The 16,880-nt window shown below is 50.4% G+C and overlaps 1 long non-coding RNA gene across 1 annotated transcript; it reads left to right on the top strand.

Annotated features, from left to right (window-relative positions):
- The first annotated feature begins 219 nt into the window (after positions 1-219).
- Positions 220-14,728, top strand: LOC117035798 (uncharacterized). The gene is made up of 3 exons (XR_004425269.1): positions 220-376; positions 13,885-13,972; positions 14,377-14,728. It is a non-coding gene; the product is annotated as an uncharacterized LOC117035798 (long non-coding RNA).
- The last annotated feature ends 2,152 nt before the right edge of the window (positions 14,729-16,880 follow it).

A 16,880-nucleotide genomic window follows, 5' to 3' on the forward strand; every position in this document is an offset into this window, starting at 1 on the left:
TCCTGCCAACAATCCCCAATAATCACACACTTTTTTTATTCTCAAGGTAGCTTTCAAAGAGCTGTTCAGAAGTATTAACCTCTTTTAGTTCCAGATGATGATGGGGAAATACACTGATGTCCAGGGCTGGGACCCAGAGCTGAGCACATGGCCTGCCTGCCTCCCCTGAGCCTCCAGGCCCCAGGCAGGATTGTCTCGCCTGACTCATCCTTGCCACCAAGGCCTCCTTGCTGTATTTATATACACTAAAGCCTCTGCCCGAATAAAACATCCATGTAAAATCCAATTTCCTCAGAATCTCTTTTGGAGCCTGGGCCTGAGATGGAGTAGGTAACCCCGGCGGTAACTGCCTGAACCACTCCTGCTGGCTGCAAAGGTGAGGCCCATTTTTCAATTATCTATCTGCTGTGACAGCAGCGGTCCAGCCACCGAGCCAAGGAGGGGGGAGGGGGGGAAGCAGAACTGGGGGGTGGGGGGAAGCAGAGCTGGGGAGGAGAGAGAAAGAGGGCAAGGGCATGGTGGGGGATAAAGAGAGAGAAATCTAGAGAGAAAGGCATGGGGGAGAGACCCCTGTACGTGGCACCCAGTAGGTGCGCAAGAACTATTCGGAAAATGAGTGACTGCGAGAGTGAATAGGGAGGGTGGGGGCTGAGGTGAGGAAAGGGGGAGAGCTGGAGAGACAGAGAGTGGGTGGAGAGAGAGCGGGAGGGGGGAGGGGGAGGGGAGGCGAGCGTGGATGGAGCCAACAAGAGGCTCCTGTGTCAATCCGTGGAAACGGGAGGCAGAGTGATGCGGTCACAGCTCCTGCCATCAATATCCTCTAATATAAATGTCAGTGATGCTATTTTCCGCGCAGTCATTTCGCACACTGCTGATTACATTAACGTATAATGGAGGGGCGCCGGCTCCACTGCTTTCTCCCCTAACCCTCCCCCCGGTGATGTGTCAATAGCCGCCTCCATGAACAAGTCAATTTTCTGCAGGCTTGGCAGCGGAATAAATCTGCCCGGCTATGGGGAGAGCTGGAGATATTTATATACCCGGCTCCTGCCTCGCGTGTGCGCGCTTGCGTGTGCGCGGCGGGCGCGGGCGCAGGCGAGGGCTGGCGGGGGGGGCGGGGGCGCGCCGCCGAGCTGAGTGATTTCCAGCCCGGACTCAATAAGAGGAGAATTTAGAGCGGTCCCTGAGCTGGGCTCCCAGAAACAGCCTTACACGTTTATTTTCCTTAGCTGAACAGGAAAGACGAGAATTATATGTGGATTTATAGGACAGGCAAAGCTCAACCGAAATGCTCCCACTCCGGTGGGCGGGGAGCGCGGGGGCGGGGTGGGAGCCGAGCGGCCGGCGGTGAGCCGGCCGCTGGGACCCCGGCTCGCGCCGGTGCTGGCAAGGGGCTCACCCCCCTCTCCGGTCGCTTTAATTACATTTGTTCTTGTCCTTCGTGAGGGCGAGACTTCGGCGCAGCCCGCATGGGGGGGCTTGGGGGCAGGCGCAGGCTGGGACTGCCTGGAGATGTGGGGGGTGGGCGCCGGGAATGGGGGCAAGGGAGACCGGGAAGGGGGCTGTCAGCTTCGGCTCAGAAGCGGATCAATAGTACGAGATCTAATGGGCTAACTGCCAAGCGGGCTCACCGAGGCGCTGCCCCGCGGGGGCGGGAAGGGGTGGGCGAAGGACGAGAGAAAGGGAGGCGGGTAGGAGAGGGAGTGGGGACAGGGGAGGGGGGAAGGGCAGGCAGAGTGGGAGAGAAGGGGGGAGGAAGAGGAGAAAAACGGAGAAAGGGACAGAAGGAGAGCGGAAAGGAAGGGACAGGACGGGACATTCTTCGAGGGGGAGTCTCTTTAACATCCTTACACCCCTCAACGCTGGGAAGGAGGAACCTGTCCGGGACCAACCTGACCCTGCAGCCGCCCGCCCCTCTGGCCTTAACTCTGCCTTTGAGCCGCCAGGGGGCGGCGCGACCCTGTGTTGTCTCCGCGGATCTCCGCACCTCCAAGCTGGGGCTCAAGTGACCCGTCGCCTCCGACACCTGGTCCCTGCACGGTTCCCTCTGCCCTCTCCCGGAGGCCTCCTGGCGTGGCAGGGGTGGGGGTGGGGCATCCTGCCCTCTCGCCACGCCGGGAATAGAAGGGACTTTCTGGCTTTAATAGTGTGGAGCACAGCACCCTAGGGCTTTGGAGCGGGGAAGTGCCCCAAGGGCAGGCTCACCGGGCCTGGAGCTGGCCAGTGCCCCCCAAAGATACTTAAGGCTGCAGCAGACTCGGCTCCGGAGGCGGGGTGGGATTTGGGCCTGTGCATCCTGGCGACGGAGCACAGGGCAGTTTCCCGGACAGTCCCCACACGAAGGGTCCGTCTGCGTGTGCTGTTGGGTAAACTAACTAGGCCAGCCAAGGTTGCCGGGAGAGTCAATGCCCAGTTTTAACACTTTCGGTTCCGGGCCATTCATTGTCTGACCCCTAATCTCCTGGCCACAGACATCCTTTTCTCAGCTCCTGCCTGTCCCAAACTGAGTTACCAAACTGAGTGAGAGAAAACAAAATACAGCCCAATACCCCTGCTGGCAAATTCTGCCACCTAACAGAGAGGAACCTGGTGGTATCTGTTCAGTGGTCCTCAACCTGGGGGCATGTCAGAATTACTTGCGGGAGCTTTTCAACATAAACGTGTCTGCCCACAAGCACTCATATTGTAAGGGATATGTATGGGCGTCAGGGGTTCCTGGAAACATGCATTTTGTTAAAGCTCCCCAGGTAATTCTGATATCGTCCCACATGGGTATTGCCTGAAGAAAGGTATTACTATTGCACATTTTTCATGTTGGGTTTGGTGCCTCAGCCTGGGCTCTTTGCCCTCATGGATATGTCTGTGTGAGTATCATTATGTGTGTATGTCCCTGGGTACCTGTGTCATTGGGTAAGCATTGTTTTATGCATCTCTTTATGCGTCCTCTGTGTGTAGATGTCACATGCGTTGTCCTGAGTGACATTGGTGTTATCATCAGCGTTTATTGAAAGTACCTATTGTGTGTGCGTTGTTGTACATGCCTGTCCTGATGAGAGTGAGTGTGGGTCCCACGGTGTGTTTGTGTCATGTCGAGCACATCTCTGTGGGCTCCATTGTGGGGCATAGCCATTGTCTCCATGTCATTGAGAGTGTGTGCTGGCGGGAGCTCATGACACAAATGGAACAAAGCTGATCTGCCCCCAGAAGCAAAGGCAGCAATGACCTTCTTTTTCCAATTATATCCTGGTCAGAGGTGAGCGACCTCTCCCCACTGAGGCTGCTTCTTGTCATGCAAACTGAGCAGAAGGATGGAGATTAGAGGAATGTGACCGAGTCACGTGTGAAAACAATCAGCTATCAATGGGCTCCAATCAATGCCCCAGATTACAGATGAGCCCAGGGCAAGGAGTCACTTTGCAGTTTTTCCTAAGGAGGGGAAAACACAATACACACCATTCATAACATACTCCCACACACGTATCCCACACCCCCGAAAGTCCCACATGCACTTATACACCCTGGGGACAGGTAGCAAGTGGGTTGGGGAGAGCAAATGAATGACTGCCACTCACTCTGAATTGGTGGGCAACTATTATTAATAGTAGGTGCTTATTTTGTTTTTGCTAGACACAACCTTTATTCAGCTGGTAGTGGGAAGTGTAAAAGCTTGTGTTGAGTGTTTTCTATTTTAAGTCTGGAGAGTTAGGATTCTAAGTGGGTCATGGGAGGCAGTATGGGGATTTGGAGGAAACTCATGTCAGGAACAGAGCAATAGAGGGTTTGTGTTGAGGGGGTGGAGAAAGAAAGTCTTTGGTCAGCTGTGGACAGGAGGCAGGTGTGCAGCTGAGGGGCTCCTAGGGCCAGGGCATCTGTCCTCAAGACAACTTGGAACCAGGCTGTGGGGTGAGGGAGCTGAGCTTCTGAAAGGCAGAGCCAGCCCTAATCACAAATATGCTGTAGGATAATAGGCAGAGCAAAGAAAATTGGGCTGGGGGAGCCAGGACCTCTGAAAGGCAGGGACATGAGGGGCACTCACAAAGGTTGACTAGTCTTTGGAGTGAGGTAGAGGCAGGAATTGGTGTGTGGGGGGGACTATTATAACCAGCTGAGAAGACTGGGTCAGTACCCAAGACTGGGTCAGTACCTACAGTGTCAAGGGAAACCAATGAGAAGATGGGAAGGGTTCTGGAAAGGCTTGAGGATCTCATCAGATCTGGCTCTTAGATCAGCTGAGCCTACCTCTGGCCAAGAGTCAGTGCGGTTGGTTCAAATACCAAAGCCAGCTAGCCAGGATTGAGGCAAAGGGAAGCACGGTGTTGTCTGTCTGTGCCTGTGGCGTGAGACAGGTGGCCTTTAGTTGTCTTAGAATTCCTTTGGTGTACATTTATGGATGTCCTACTCTGCCTTACCCTGTAGGAATGAAATGATGGGCACTAAAGGAGCTTACAGTCTTATTCAGAATAAAGAACTTATAAAGATTTTAAATTCGGGGATCAAATATATAGTGATGGAAGGAGAACTGACTCCGGGTGGTGAACACACAATGGGATTTATAGATGATGTAATACAGAATTGTACACCTGAAATCTATGTAATTTTACTAACAATTGTCACCCCAATAAATTTAAAAAAAAAGATTTTAAATCCTCTCTCTCTCTGTCTTGTCTCTCTGTCTCTCTCTGTCTCTGTCTGTCTGTCTCTCTCTCTCTCTCTTTCTTTTTTGGAAAACGTAGTGTTACCTAAGGGTAGACTGCCTGGATTCAGACACCAGCTGCACCAGTATCAGCTTATGAGTTTTTAGGCCCTCAGTCCTGATCTGTAGAATAGGGGTACCTACTTCTTAGGATTGATTTGCACATTTTAGGTAATGACCTTAAAACAGTGCCTGGACACAGGAGCGTTGAGTGTTGGTTTTTCTAGTCTTTCCTTCAGTTTTCTAGTACAGTGCTTTTGGAAAAGTCCCATGCTTGTATCAGCAAAATTAAGGTAAAAAAGGACAAGATAATGGGTGGTTAGGAGACCCTGAGAGGCTGGAGAGTGGGGTGGGGGCAGTGATGGGGCTTGCTGGGGAATGTGGGTGAATAGAGTAGTTAAGACAGACTCTAGGTGGAGCTGAAGAGGCACAGGGCAAAAAGGGGAGGGTGGGGCATAGGTCCTCTGTGCAGAGCCCAGCACACTTAGGACAGTTCAGTGGTGCAAACTCTGCCTTCTCTCCCTAGAAGGTCGCCATTTACTGGATAAATCCATGCAGACAGCTCAGCAAGATGCTTAAGTTGTAGGCTGTGAAAACCGAGTCCTAAGTTTGAATTTCAAGCTTGATTTTGCCACTTATTAGCTGATATGATCTTGGGCAAGTCATTTAATTTGTTCAGACTCAGTTTTCTCATCTGAAAAGTGGGGACAACAATAATACATATCCTGTGGGGTTATTGTGAGGATCAAATAAGGTAGTGTACTTTATAAAGTAATCAACCAATTCTCCAGGAATTTGCCCAAGGAGGAACTTCCTGCTGTGATAGCACTGGCCTTCTCTGGGGTCTTAGCCCTTGACTATGGGCTTCTGGGGACCTCATTGTCCTACATTTGTTTATTCAGATCCCAAAACACCAAATAGTTAAGCAGCTGCCAGAAGCTGCTGCTTCTTTATGGAATGGAGCGGGAGAGATGGGATGGGGGAGTCCTGGTATTATTCAGGGGATAAAGGGTTAAGGCGGGATGGGGTGTGGGGGGGTGCTGGCATGGGAGTGGATCACCCCCTCCCCTTCCATTGATTATTCTCCTCTCCAGGTGTTTTTGTGGCTTTCTTTCCTCCCTTGGGGTGGGAGTGGGGGCTGCTGGGTCCACTTCGGGCTTAGTTATTGTTTTAATTTTGGTGCTGGCTCCCTGGTGCCCAGAGCGGATAATGAAAGAGGAAAAGAGAGGTCAGGGTGGTGCCCAGGCAGCAGATTTCTGCCCGTCAGACTGGGCTGGGGTGGGTGGGAAAGTGGGGGCGTGTGTGTTAAGTTAATATCAATAAAGCAACTGGAGTCTCAGAAGTGAGAAGCTGCAAAGCCAAGCACAATGTCTTTGTGCTCTGGGAGTCTGAAGGGGAGCTTTGCCTGTCACAGTGAATCCTCAAAATGGGGCTGGGCATAGGGATAAGGGGCCAGTGAGCATACAGGCTGGGTGGGTACAGATCAGTGGCAGCGAGGAGTGACAGTGGAAGAAGTGAGGGGCTGGGCAGAGAACAAGAGTCTCAACTCTGTCTCCCACTGCCCTACGTGTGTCCAGTCCCATGGGGATGGGTTTGGGGGGGAGGGTGCGTGAAGGGGATGCTATGGGGCTACTGAAGATAGGAAAAAATAGAGAACGGAGGCAGGATTGTGTAGGGGTTAAGATCACAAGCTTTGCTCTCAGAAATACTCGAATTCCTGGCCAAGTTCTGCTTATTGGCTGTGTGACTTTGGGCAAGTTACTGAACCTCTCTGAACCTCAGTTTCCTGGACTGTAAAATGGCACTAATAGTGGTGCTAACCTGATGGGGTCATTGACATTGTATGTAGAGAACTCAGCATAGTGGTGTGTTCAGCTTGGTGTGCAGTGAGCACTCAGTACATGCTAGCTATCCTTATTAAGCCTGTTTTCCTCAGCTGTAAAATGGGGATATCAGTTGTAACTTCCCCATAGGAGCCTTATGGGGGACAAATTAGATAAAGCCTATAAAGTGCTTAGCACAATACCTGGTACATAAATAAGCCCTCAATACATGGTAGCTGTTGTTATTATATTATTTTTATCTTTATTATTCCCCACTGTCTTGGAACTGGTGATTTAGGTGAGGAGACTGAGGCTAGGCCACTCCCTTAGCCATCTGAGGTATTTCTCTCCTTTCATGAGGGCTTTCTGAAGCCCAGCACCACTTGGAGAACCCTTCTGGTTTATTTTTTATAATCCGGATGGACAGACAGATAGTCCCCAGGAACTGAGACGATATTTGGACTTGTAAGAGAATGGGGCCCCTAGGACTACCGCTGTCCCTAGGAGAAACATGTCAGCAACAGAGCTATCTGTGGGAGGGCCACAGGAGCCTCACTCTGACCCCCTGGAGTTGAAAAGGCCAATGGGCTGGATGAAGGTGCTCACCTGAGTCTCTCCGGGGAGGCTCAGTGGACATGTCAAGAGAACTTGGGTCTCAGAGCACCTCCACCCTTATCCCATCCCATCCATGCTCCTCCAATTCCTTTCCCGCTCCCAAGGCTGGAGGTGGGGGTGGGGGCTGAGCACATCAAAAAAGAGGGTAATGTTTCCCACTTGACCTTTCTTTCCCCACCGCCCTACCCTTACCCCCAGCGGGCGGCAGGCTGAGGGGATGAATGGAGTAGAGGGCACGATTTTCACATTAATGGCAGCATATGTTGTGTTTATTGACACCGCAGGGTCGGTGCTTGTGGTGGTTGGGCATGGGGTGGGGGGGCGCCTAGGAGGCCACTGTCAGGAGGAGGCTGGGGAAGAGGAGGCAGAGGGGAAAGCTGCTGGCAGGATGAGGAGGGGGAGAGGGAGGGGAGCCTGGGGCCTGGGGGGAGGGAGGCAGGAACAATATTGTTGCACGAGCACACCAGGTGCTCGCTGTCAGCCCGAACAAAAAGGAAGAGTCAGCAACTCGGGGGGGGGGGGGAGGGGGGGGCGGGAGCCCCCGCCTGCTCCAGCCTTGCAGCCTCTCCCCATTAACCCTTGCTCTGCCATGCAGCTAAAGATGGGAGGGGCATCTGGGGCTGTCCCCAGGCCCAGGATTTCCCCCTCAGCCCCGGTGTATTCAGAGACACCACATCCCCTTAGTCATCTGGGAGATGTGGTTCCTCTGCGGTGAGCACGGCAGGACTTTCCCTTCCTCGAAGCCTGAAGGAAAGAAGCCCCCTCTGTTCCACCCTTTCCATAATGGAGGGACTCATGTGATCCTTGAGAAGTTGGGAAACCAGAGTGGTAGAAGTCCATGAACTTGGGTTTCAGAAACAGCTGCAGGTCAGGGGCTGTTTGAAGAGGGAATTTTAAAAGCGGATAGTGGGTCCTCTGATGGAGGAGGTGAGGTTGCAAAGACCCCCACAATTCCCTTCTCCCTGCCCTCAGGGCAGATTCCTTGCCCCCTGGAAGTCGTCCCAGAGTCCTCTGGCCTAGGGCAGGGAGAGCAGGAGAAGGGGACTCAGGTCTGTTTTATAGAGATGGTTCTCATTGGGCTTGCCCACTCCTTAGTCTGAAAGGCACTGGAGGCTCACCCTGTAATACTCAGGGGTGAGGAGGTAAATAGCAAAATGAACTCCCCACCTTGGACCCCCATTCTGGAGGTCTGGGAGGGGCTCCTGGGTTCCTGGCTGGGGAGTAGAGCTGCAGGTGTCTCTGGCTGTCACTGTCTGCCTTCCTGACTCCCTACCCTTTGCTGCAAAGCCCTGAAGGGAAGCAAAGTGATTGGAGCTGCTCAGACTCAGCTTCCAGCATTCTCTGTGCTTGGGAACCTCCCCTAGGATTGGCAGTGAGGAGGTGCAGGGGAGGACATGAGGAAGGCAGACAGAAAAAGACGACCTATGAGGGGAGTGGGGGAATGGGACTTTTACCCCAAGGAGGCAAGAGTTAGAGCTTAAACTTCCACCCCTGAACGCTGGTCTCCTCCAGAGTATGTGACCTGCCATTCGGGAGCCTTCCATCTCGACATGAACTTTCGTCTTGGCTATTCTATTCTAAAGTCCATGGTCTTGGTCACTCTGGATAAGTGTCCTAGATCCCCAGGCACAGGCGTGGGGTGACACTGGAGGAGAAAGGTGTCCTTTCTATATCCCCACCCTCTAGCCTCACCTCTGTCCGGCCAGCAGGGGTCTCTGAATTTAGGCGCAGAGGCCTGGGTGGATGTCCCCCACCCCTGGCTGCACCGGAGGCGGCACGCCGGCCTGGAACCCTCCCCGACCCCTGCCTCTTGCAGACAGAGCCAGCCCTCGCACCTCGTCCTCTCGGATCCTCTCTCCTGCGTGGCGCTACGAAGGCCCAGCGCAGACCCAGCCGCTCGGTGCCTGCCCCTCGCTCCTCTCACCCCGGCTCCTCACTGGGCTGCGGGGCGGCGTCCACGCCCCCCTTCCCTGGCCCACTCGCCGGGCTCCAGCTGCGCGCGGAGCGGTCCCGGCTCGGCTCCAGCTCCTCAATGGCCCTGCTCCCCCATTACCCTGATGTCGGCCCCTCTCCCCCTCGGCTTTATCGGCTCTCAGCCGGCTCTGCCAGGGTAATGAGGGCCCTCCTAATTACCACTGCAGAAACTCCACTTACATTAACAGCTCCATGCGAGGAGCGGCAACATCTGCTGTGCGCAGGCAGGCGCCCCGCCCCCGCCCCTCGCTCCCCTTCCCTCGCCGCTCCCCTCTTCCCCGGTCCTCTCCCCCGACCCACCTCTCCATCCTCTTCGGCCCCCATCTCCTACCCTCCCCTTCTAACCTCCTTTCATACCCTCCCCACTACCCTACCAGCCAAGCCCTTCTCAATTTAAGCATCCCCGATGAGAGAGACCCGCGTAGATACAGGGTCCCAGAGATACTGAGAGATGGAGACACTCAGGCCAGGCCAGAGCTTCAAGAGATCTCAAAGCTCAGGACCCCAAAAACACAGCCAGGGAACCCAGGAAAAAATAGAAAGTAGGAGCAGCAGAGATTGTGAAAGAGATAGGGGGTTGGGGGGCAGACTGCCTATGTGGAGGGGAAAGGGGTTCTCATGTTGATGGGTGTGCAAAGGTATATGAACGGTATGCATATGTATGTATGCACGTGTCATGTATTGTGCATGTTCATTATTTAAGCATCGTGTATATGAGTACATGTGCGCATGTCAGTGTTTATTTACATGTATGTATTTATGTTCATTTGTGAGCACATCTATTTATGCATTTGTGTCATAAATGTAATTATATGTAATTGCATATAAATGTAATTGTATTTGTTTATATGTATCTCCGTGCTTGCATTTTGCAAGCGTGTATCTCTGAGTATGTGCATATACTTGTCTATCACATGTGTAGTGACTAGTGTGGCTTTGTATACATGTATGATACATGGTGAAAGTCATATGTGTGCCCTGTGTGGGTTTGGGTGAAAATGCACATGTGCCTCTGGGTGTGTTTGCATCTCTGCGTGCATGCCTATGCATATGTGTATCATCTGTGTAATTATTTGATGAGAGTGGGAGCATGTGTGTATTCCTGCTCCATGGGGGATGACAGGCAGTTGGGAAGACGCTGAGCCCATTTTATCTGAGGTTAACAGGGGTCACATCTCACTCCTGGAAGTCCCCCACCCTCCCCCCAACCCCATACAATTAAGCCTCAGTGTGGTGGAAAGACAGCTAGCAGACATTTAAAAAGGTCAACAATATTATCAGCTCCTAATCCAATTAGTTACTGTTTATTTGGGAATCCAGCTCCAGGTCATCTTCTAGGGAAGAGGCCTGGGAGAAAGAAGGGAATGAGATGGGGAAAGGTGAAAGAAACTGTTGAAGGTGGCCAGGGCTGTTGCCCCATGGCAGGGTGGAGGGTGGTCCCCAAATTACCATCCAATAATGCACCTCCCACTGGCTACTTGGAAGCTGGCGGTAGCTCTGGGGAAGGGCCTGCATAGGAGGGGCTGAGATCTGGGGTTTCATCTCTAGAGGTTGGTATATAAGAGACATCACCTGAGAGATGTCCTGCCTCTTTCCAGCCCTGGGATCCCTAAGAGGTGGACTGGGAGCTGGACAGGCTGCCTCAGGGCTGTGGCCAGGTTCCCTGAATGGGAGTCAGAGGAGGAGAATGTCGGTAAATGCACTATTAGCTCTTAAAGCCACTTCATTAATCCTGCCCTCTATTTTATTTCCTCTTTTCTCTCCCACATCTTTTTCTGAGCCTTGGCAGGACCTCTACTCCCTCCCACCACAGGACATGCAGGGGCACTAGCTTAGCCCCATAGCATCCCCAGGGTCCCTTTCCTGCCTAAGTATAAATGATGGAAGAGACCCAGAACTTGGCCTCCTGTCCTTGGATAGTGACTGGCCCAGTGGGGCAGAAAGAGGGTAGGTGGGGTGGTCTTTGCCCTGGTCTGACCTTCTTCGATCTCTCAGGGATGGATAATATCCTTGGATATTGGCGGGGGGCGGGACTAACAGGAAGAAGAGGGTTGGCTGCTGAATTCTCAGGCTGATCTCAGGGCCTCCCCAGCTCAATAGGGGCAGGCAGGGCTGACACTGTGGTGAACTCAGACCCCCACTGTGGCCAAGTCAGAGTGACAAGAACAGCCATGCTTCTCAAGGAACCAAGACTGTGGTCACTTTTGCTTGTTTCTTGAGGATAAGTCCATAGGCCTGAGCCCCAGGAATTAGACTACTGGTTCTTCCTGCCTCCAGTCCCCTCCTCTCAATATGGAACCCCTGCATGATTGGCACTCTTCTCACTGTCCTTTCCAGGTGAATATTTATGAAACACACACACACACACACACACACACACACACTTATACACTCACCCATCATGAGAGTCCAGGTCAGAGATGGCCAGGGTATGAAGACATTAGCAGTGGTCCTTACTAAGCACTTACAGTGGATCTACATGCTTTACAGAAGACTTCTCTAAAAGGTGTCTCCCCATTTCTACCCCTTCCCAAAAAGATAACAATGATGATAATACTTTAACAGTTAATGATGATAATAATACACATACATATCTTTACCCCAGCAGTTCTCATTCTTAGCTGAGCCTTGGGGTCACCTTGAGAAGCTCTTTAAAAACATATATACCCAGGCCGACCCTGGATCATGCCAATCTGCATCTCCAGGGTTGGGCCCTTGGAATCCATATATTTTATGAAGCTCCATAGATGATGGCTATGGTTTTAAAATTCTGTCGATTTCAAAAAAAAAATTACAATTTGCAAAAGACAAAGCACTGCCTCTCATTCTGTCGTTAGCCAAGTCAGTATTATTATCTCCATTTTACAGATGAGGAAATTGAGGCCAAGTTAATTAAAGGTAATGGACTGCCCTTCCTCTCTCTCTCTCTCTCTCTCTCTCTCTCTCTCTCTCTCTCTCGTTTTCTTGGAGCCAGGTCCCCTGATTCCTAGGGCAGCCTGCCAGATTCCACCTGAATCCAGTCAGTCACTGGGATTTAGAACAGCTGGATGGGTCCTTCCCTTTGTGACATCTGCTTCTAAGAACAGCCTCTTCATGGACATTAATTCATTTATTTAACAATCCTGTATTAAGCTCTTACTTAGGCACTACAGAGCATCTGAGCAGGAATAAGGCAAGTGTGGTAGGAGAAAGGCAGTGTGATATATGTAGACAAACAGGGCCTTTGGTGTCATGTCAGACAGTTCTGCATTTGTGTTCTGGTTCCACTACTTATTATCCACGTCACCCTGTTCAACTTACAAGTCACTCAGAACCTCACCTATAAAATGGAGATAATACTATCTATTTTCTAGAATTGTTCCTAGTGCTATGTCTGATCAATAGATGGTAATTATTATTATTATTATTATTATTATTGAAACATAAATAACTAACCATAATACCTGCCTGAATGGCTATAATTAAAAAGACTGACAACACTGGAGCAACTAGAACGCACATACATTTCTGGAAGTGTAAATCGGTAGAATCACTTTGGACTAATATCTGGCAGTACCTACTGAATGAAGCTATGTATATCCTACAACTCAGCAAAGCTCCTCCAGATTATATGCCCATGAGAAATGAATGCTTATGTCCAGCAAAAGTCATGTACAAGAATGTTCACAGCAGCTGATATTGTAAGAGTCCCAAACTGGGACACCCCAAATGTCCATCCATAAGAGAACAAGTGAATAAATGTTGGTATTTTCACACAATGGCATGCTACAAAGCAAGAAAAAAGAATGAGCTACTGAAATACGCGAGACTGTAAGTAAATCTCACAGATACGTTACATGAAGTAAGTAGGACACAAAAGAATATATAGTATATCATCTAGGATGACAGCAGTTAGAATAGAAGGTAGTGGGGAAAGGGGCACAAAGGATCCTTTTGGGGTGCTAGATATGTCCTGTATCTGGTTAGAGGTTATGTATGTGTATGCGAAAATTAATTTAAAATTCACATAAGATTATTTCACTTGACCGTATATAAATTATACTTCAATTAAAAAAATAATTACGTTATCAGCAGACTAAGGTCGATGTCTCGAGAGGAGTAAAAAGGACTATGGAACTCAAAGGAAAAGGTACACCTGGTGGTCATTGTGCTTGGGGAGGGTAACCATGAAAGGTTTTGTAAGGTGCATTTATTATAGGATTGAAGAAAATAAGGGGCACTGATAGGCAGAGAAGGAAAGAGCTGTTGAAAAGGAGACGTTTTCCAGTTTGCGGTATTATTGTGTGATACCGCAGGGGCAAGCAAGCAGGAGATTGTGTGATACTGGTAGGAGCAAGAAGGCTGCAATGGCAGTTTGAGATTAGATCAGCAAGACCATCCCTGAACCGCAGCCAGGAAGTTTGTACTTAAATGGGTGCTACAGCTTTTGAGCAGGATGGGGACATAATGGAGTGTGCTTAAATGATTCATCTGGTGGCAAGTGGGTTGGTTGGCTGGAGGGGAGAGAGGCGGGTTGTCCCTTTGAGACAGCTCGTGGGCCTTCCGCAACCCCCAGGACTGTGGGATCCTGGGCCTTAGGCCTTTTGGGTGGCAGAGCCATGCACGCCGCAGAAGGAGCCAGAGTGCCAGGATGGGAGTTGGGAGAAGTGGGTTAGGAGATGGCTTAGCTGAGGGGTGGAGTCCTCAGAGAAACAGCTTCCTCCCCCAGCCCCCACTCAAGGCATTGTTGCTGCTTCCTCTGCATTCTTTCATCACTGTGTTCTGGTCCTTGCCCTACAGGGCTGCGGGAAGCTGGACCTGAAAGTGCTTCTCTGTACCTGCCTCCTGCCTTCCAGCAGAGCCTAGCACTTCACCGGGGATGGAGGAGGTGAGTAATAAATACTTGTAAAGTGAAGGCTAGAGATCTAGCTCATCTAAGACAGCAGTGGCTATAGGAAGCCAGTGGCAAGCCCTCAGAAAACAGAAGGGCAAAAAGACTGGAAGGAAAGTGTAGTCTGCCTGAGTTTGCATGCTTCCTATAACCACTTACTAGCTGTGTAATCTCGGGCAAGTTGCCTTCTGTGCCTTGGCTCCTTCCGGTTAAGTGGGGAGAATGCTGGTGCCTGTTTGCCGGAGTTATTGTGAGGATGAAATGAAATAAAGCATCCAAGGCAATTGAAATAATGCTTGATACACAGCAGCACTCCAGAAACATTAGCACTTTGTATAATTGCTTCTGATAGTGGGATTAAAACTTTCTTTCTCCTGTTTCTTTACAATTATTTTCTGCAGTGAGTATGCATTACTTGGCTAAGCAGAGAAAAATTAAATAAAAGAAAGAAGAAAAAAGAAACCAATGATAGAAACATGTTTGAAGGGACAACGAGAGAAATGGACACTCTTATTCAGAAACATTTCTCCAGCCCCAGGTGGGGAGAAGGGGCTGCCCCAAGAGGCCTGGCTCAGTTCTGAGGCTGGGTACTGAGTGGGGCTGGATTTGAACCTTAAAGAGATGTAGATTGATTAGCACATAGATGATGCAGCTCTATGGACAAATGCAACATCTTTAATAAAAAGCCATCATTCTAAAGATGTGGTACATGTATACAATGGAATACTACTCAGCCATAAGAAAAGATGAAATACTGCCATTTGCAACAAGATGGATCGATCTGGAGATTATCATGCTAAGCAAAATAAGTCAGATGGAAAAAGTCAAGAACCATATGATTTCATTCATGTTGGATATAAAACTGAAAACAATAGACAGACAAAAATTCATATACACAGACAATAGTTTAGTGGTTACTGGATGGGAAGGGAGGAACGGGGGAGGTAGAAAAGGGTAAAGGGGGTCAAATGTATGGTGACAGAAGGAGATTTGACTTTGGGTGGTAAATACACAATGCAATATACAGATGATGTATTATAGAATTGTACACTTGAAACCTACATAATTTTATTAACCAATGTCACCCCAATAAATTCAATTTAAAAAGCCATCATTTGTTGAGTGCTTACTAGGTGCCAGAGTTTTTATATATTACTACAGATCATCACCACAACCCTGCAAGGTAATTATTATTACACCACTCTGCAAAGTAACTTGCCAAAAATCCTATCACAAGGCTGAGATTTAACCCAACGTTGAGATGACTTCTTCCCACTAAACTTCCAGGCCATTTCCCACATATGTGATGCAGGAAATACCCCTCAAAAAGAGGCAGTTGTGCAGCCAGGCCCACAGGCGTGACCCCCTCCCACCACGCCCCAGGCAGGACAGGGCTGAGGTGGGCATTACCTCTCCCATCCCTTTTTTTCACCTAGGTTATTGCAGGGAACGGCCAATCCCTGGACGTGGCCCAGACGTCCTCCCTGAAGGTAGATGCCAGCATTGGGTCATGTCTCCAGGCCAGCCAACACTGCCCTCGAGTCCTGCCTTCCCAGACTACTGACTCCCCTTCCCCCAACATCCTCTTCCCCTCCCCCATGACTGCCCTCCATTCTCTCTGGTGAATACCCCTTCCCCTCCCCTGCCTGCCAACACCATCCATCAGCAGCACTTGAAGCTCTGCCACAGCCCCTCGAAGTTGCTAAATCCCCTATTTGGTTTAGTTCCACTCCAGCTCTCCCTGCTCAGAGGGACCTGATGGGACGCAGGGAAATTATACATGTAATAAAGAGCTGGTTTGCTCTGATAATTCTGATAATGATACACACCTCACACCTTCCCATGCACACACATTGCCTACACATGCACGTATCACAGCCCACACCTCCCAATCCACATCCCCACCAAACCACGTCGACATGCAGCTCCATTCTGGAGATGGTCCCCAGACCAGCTGCTATATTCACCCTGCTGCGGTACACACCCCATTCTTTGGAAATTCTCTGGGTCACTTCACCTCTTCCTGGCTCCCATAGCCCACCACATTCCCCCATCATGGCTTTTGCCATCTGTGTCCTGAAGGCCTGTCTCCTCTGGAGCCCATTAGATTGTGAGCAGGAATCATATCTGTGTCATTCACTGTTAACTAAGCACGGTGCTGGGGGAACATGGTGGCTCCCCCATAACCTTGTTGAGTAAATGACTAACTGAATGAATGAAGAAATGAATGAAGAAATGAATGAGTGCACACATCACTACATTCATTCCCCTCAGAAATGCACGCCACATCTTGACATATCCCCATCCCTACCCACTCACCCGTCACTCCTCTGAATCACATCTTTTACTTAAAACAACACACACACCACACACTAGGGGGCCACTCACTTTGGCAGTGGGTGCTCACGACACAGCCCCGTAGAGATCCAGGACTCTCATGAACAGCTGCCAGGATTCTCCTGGGGGATAAGGGGAGGTGTGTGGGGAACGCGAGTTTGAGCCTGGGCGAGTATGTGTAAGCGAGTGGTGTGTGAGTGTTGTCTGTGTGGGTGAGTGTGTGTGAGAGTGTGCGTAGAGGTGTCTGAGTGAGTGTAGGTGTGTGCAAGCATGCATGTGCACACAAGCCTCGGATTGCCCACACTTACCTTATTCTCCCTCTCCTTAAAAATATTGACAAGGATCCTGGGCTTCTTGTTCAGGTTTGCTCTTCTCCCTCCCTCCACCTACAGTCTGGCTCCTTTTAGACATTTTTTCCTGTTTCTCTATTTTTCTGCAGCTTAGGGAGGTGTAGAAAGAAAACGGGGGGGATAAAGTAGGAGTACGGTGAGGAGTTCTCCCTTCCAGCTCAGTTCTCCTCCTGTCCTCCCGGTCAGTGTTCTCCCTGCTCCCCGCTCCCTTTCACATC

Source organism: Rhinolophus ferrumequinum, chromosome 16 (assembly GCF_004115265.2).
Source record: "Rhinolophus ferrumequinum isolate MPI-CBG mRhiFer1 chromosome 16, mRhiFer1_v1.p, whole genome shotgun sequence".
NCBI classification, from domain to species: domain Eukaryota; kingdom Metazoa; phylum Chordata; class Mammalia; order Chiroptera; family Rhinolophidae; genus Rhinolophus; species Rhinolophus ferrumequinum.